Source organism: Microtus ochrogaster, chromosome 4, assembly GCF_000317375.1.
Source record: "Microtus ochrogaster isolate Prairie Vole_2 chromosome 4, MicOch1.0, whole genome shotgun sequence".
NCBI lineage: Eukaryota > Metazoa > Chordata > Mammalia > Rodentia > Cricetidae > Microtus > Microtus ochrogaster.
Genome location: NC_022011.1, coordinates 14,157,162 through 14,161,369, shown reverse-complemented (window position 1 = coordinate 14,161,369; position 4,208 = coordinate 14,157,162). Strand labels below are relative to the sequence as shown.

At 50.3% G+C, this 4,208-nt stretch overlaps 1 protein-coding gene across 1 annotated transcript in view; it reads left to right on the top strand.

The window, feature by feature from the left end:
- The first annotated feature begins 1,550 nt into the window (after nt 1-1,550).
- Nucleotides 1,551-4,208, top strand: part of Drc7 (dynein regulatory complex subunit 7) — a 26,653-nt gene continuing 23,995 nt past the window's right edge. Inside the window, exon 1 of the mRNA XM_013354078.2 lies at nt 1,551-1,578. The gene's annotated coding sequence lies outside the window, so the exon portion shown is untranslated. The remainder of the gene's footprint in view (nt 1,579-4,208) is intronic.

Here is a 4,208-nt window from a genome sequence, read left to right as displayed (position 1 = left end):
TAGCTTCAGCCCCGCCCAGTGCCTGACCCCTGCCATTGCCTTGCTTCTAAGCCTGGTGGCCTGAGCTCAAAATCCAGACCAACCACATGATGGAAGGAGAAAACTGACTCCCACAAATCGTCCTGTGACCTCAAACATGGGCCTCTCTCTGTGAGTTCGAGGCCAATGGTTAACAAACAGGTAAAATGGCTGAGTAAAGCATTAGACTGTAAATCTAAGCACATAGGACAAAGCCTTTTTTCACCAAGCCTTAAGGTAATAATCACATCGAATTGCAAATTCGAAGGTGTAGAGAAGTGAGTCTACTAAGGCTTCTCCCACCCCCTTTCTATAGAATGAGTTCTAAGATGGGTTCCAAAACTATGAGGAAACCTGTCTCGAAAAAAAGAAAGAAAGAAATGTATTTACTTTATTTGTATGCATCCGAGTGTACACACATGTAGGAACCCATGGAGATCAGAAGAGGATTCCCCAGGAACTGGAGTCAACCAGTCCTTGTGAGGCACCATTGGGAAGAGTTTCTGCATCCACCATGACATCTGCTAGACCATGAATTGTCTGCTACACGAAGAGGCCCAGGTTAGCCCAAAGCACACATTTGGTCAAGTAACCTGCCTCCCTAGATCCTGCACTTCCAGGTGTCTTGGTGAAGACTACCTCCCCTATGGCAGGGCAGAGGTAGCTTGAGGGTGTTTAGCCATTTGCTTCCCAAGAGGAACCTTCATCTGCAGCCTTTTCCAATTCCCATGGTGTAAATAACCACCTTGCATTCTAAGCTCTTGCTCGGACATCCCTGGACAGAACAGGGAGGAGCTGCCTTCACACTGTACCTAAGAGGCATGGGTTAGCATAAAATTACCTCAAGTACACAGAAAGCAGTCAAGTAATTGGGAAGTGACGAACTTGGAGGATTCACTGCTTTTTTTTTTTTAATAGAAGGGCTTTGTGGAGTGGTTCAAATGAGAACGACCCCCATTTGAAGGTTTGGTGGTCCCCCAGTTGGTGGAACTACTTCCTAGAGTTAGCAGGTGTGGCTTCGTTGGAGGAGGCGTGGCTTCGTTGGAGGAGGTGTGGCTTAATCGGGGGAGGTGTGTCACTGGGGCTGGGCTTTGCGCTTTCAAAAGCCCATGCCATTCCCAGTTTACTCCCTGCCGCATGCCCGTGTAAACACTCAGCCACTGTTCCAGGGCCATTCCATCCAGCCTGCTGCCGTGCTCCCTGCCATGAGTCATGGATTCTAACCCCCTGGAGCCGTGAGTCCCAATAAACTCTGTTCTAAGATGCCTTGGTCATGGTGTCTCTTCACAGCAATAGAAAAGTGACTAAGACACTTCATGGGAGATTTTTATCTTTTTGTGATTCTGTGTTTGACAACTGGCTCACAAAAAAATTCCTAAAATCTTGGTGATCAGCTCTTGCTCTCTGATACTTTACCACGCAGCACACTATGGTGGTGGTGGTTGGGAAACCGGACCCAGGGCAATCACAGGAAACTACATTTCCCAGAAGCCTCCTCTTTCAGGACCTGCCCTCTGTTGTTACCATGGAGACAACTAACAGTAAGACGGTTCTTGGAGGGTAAGGAGGCATCTGGGAACTAGGGGTGGACATAGGGAAGAGGAGGAACAGGGGCGGCAGGGGTGGATAGCAGAGTACTTCTTGGGGTCTTCCAGCCCGGGCCTGTCTGATGAAAGCTGGGGGCGGGGGCTGTTTTGTGGGGAGGAGAAGGTTGCTGCTGGGAAGAGGCTCCAGAAAGGACGCTGTGGGTGTCAGGAGCTGAGAAGGTAGCTGCATGCGGAGTAGTGTTGCAGGTCTGGACCCCATCCGCTCTGACGACCCAGTCTGTGACCTTGAGCCCCAGCTGGAACTGGCCTGCCCACTGATACCTTCTTTCTGTCATGTTTCTTTCTTTGCAACCCATTCCTCATCCCCTTCTCTTCCATGACTCCTCTGTCTTACATGGGTTTCAGAGCCAGAACTACATCTGTTCTGTGCTAGCTGCAAACTGGATGGGTTCTCTTGGGCTCTCCAGTTCTCAGCATTCTTGCCTGTAGAGTGGGCCACACAGGACTAACTCCATCAAAGTCACTTCAGGATGAAGGATATCATTTTTATATAGCCCCAGGGATTGTCACACAGTAAGTGTCTGGAGAGCTGGGGATGCCTTAGAAGGCATTACCCCCTCCCTTGTTATCTCCCCTGTGCCCAAGAGGCAGGCAAAGAGCTTTGCTAACCAGATCATGCTGCTTGGCTGGAAGTCTGTCCCCAGGAACAGGAGTACTGAATGGGCCTGCTGGACCCGAAGCTTCAGCTGGGATTCAGGCAGACTGAATCTAGCTATAGGCACCCAGCCCTTCCAGAGTCCTAGAGCACAGCATATCCACATTGCAGGAAGGGAAATGGGGGGGGGGGGCTAGAAAAGGGTGGGGTGTGGCCTGTGAGCTCCAGCAGGAACTACTAGCTGAGGCAAAAAGAATAGCAAATACTGCCCCCATCTCTCCCTGTGGCTCAGTCTGGCCAGGCAACCCACACCTTCCTCTGCAAGAGTCTCACCTTGCAATGCTAGAGATGGAACTCAGAGGCTCATGCACACTGGGCAAGCGCACTACCACTCAGCCACATCCCAGCCCATCTGCCTGGTCCTGAGTCTGATTCCTCTCTCTGAGCTGAGAACAAGTCTGCATCCTCTTTCTCTCTCACCGTTACTGCTGTCCTGCCTGCACCGCTTCCATTGGGTGGGGGCTTCTGTTCTACTGAGAGCAGATCTGAAAGGAGGAGAGTGGAGGAGAGGCCTGAGGTGCAAGGCAGAGGCCAGACAGGTGCAATCGTGTTGGGTAGCAGGGAGCAGACACCAAGCAGAGGCCAAGTTCTACATGATTTGGAAGTCTGGGAGTGGTCCTAGGCTCACAACTTGCATCCGTGGGAACCTGACTCTCTCACTCCCCCGTCCTTAGCAGGCAGCCTTGGTACACCAAGTGGCCCTTACCAATGACCTCCCCACCTCCCACTTGGTGTGCATGTCTCAAGCATAAAGTGGTCATAGAACCAAGGCTGTGTGTGTACTTGCTGCCCTCTAATGGCCTCTCTTCCCACATATTACTGGTCACAGCTGGGCCATGTCTTCTCCAAGACCTCATTGCCAGAGAGGCCAGGAAGTGGAACACTTCAAACCTGGCACCTTGCCACCCCAATTCAAACCTGGGGACTCTGTGGTGTGGAAAGGGGCAGATCTTTGGGTCGGTGACCATGGATCTTAGTGAGGTCTTCCTCTGTGGCTGCAGATATAGCATCCTGTGTGTCACAGGATGGTAGCCGTCCTCTGGGCTGCCATCACCCTCTACATGCCTTGGCAGAAACTCCGCCTTCTTAAAAAGATGGTCTTAAAGATCTTAAATTTCTTGTGTGTGTCTGGGGATGGGAGTCAGTTTCCATACATGCATGCAGTGCCGATGGAGGCCAGAAGAGGGCATCAGATCCCCTGGGACTGGAGTTACAGATATTTGTGAGCCACCATGAGTGTGCAGGGACCCAAACCCACGTCCTCTGGAGGAGCAGTAAGTGTTCTTATCCACTGAGCCAACTTTCCAGCCCTGCAAGTCTTTGCGAGCTTTGCCCCAGTTTCCATTGTAGTAAGATGAGATTTCATTTACCTGCTATTCTGTGGTTCTTATTTTGATTTGTCTTGCTATTCTAAACAATTTTCTTTAATCCAGGAAACGTATTGATTTATTGAACATCGTCAATATACCTAAATAGGAAACTATATTCAGCAATCTCTACAGCATTAGATTAGCATTAGTGACATTTGCTAGAAAGAGACAGTGGCCACCAAAGCCACATTAATAACTTTGAGTAACCTGACACTGACCTTGTCTGATGTTTGTTGAAAAGGGGCTTGGCTATGTAACGCAGATTAGTCTGGAATTTAAACTCCTCCTGCTTCATCCTCTCAAGAGATGAAATGGGCATGCATCATTGTGTCCAGTTCTTTGTCTTTGTTCTAAGGGAGATTTGTATTACAAGGTATTAGAGATGGGCTAGCAACAAATGGAGACTTCCTCCCCGGTGGAAGGGATGCTTGCATGGGATGTTGTTCCTTCTCTATGAGGAAAAGCATCCCCAGGTCCCTCTGCATGCCCAGGTGGAGGAGAGCACCCCCAGGCCCCTCACATGCCCAGGTGGAGGAGAGCACCCCCAGGCCCCTCACA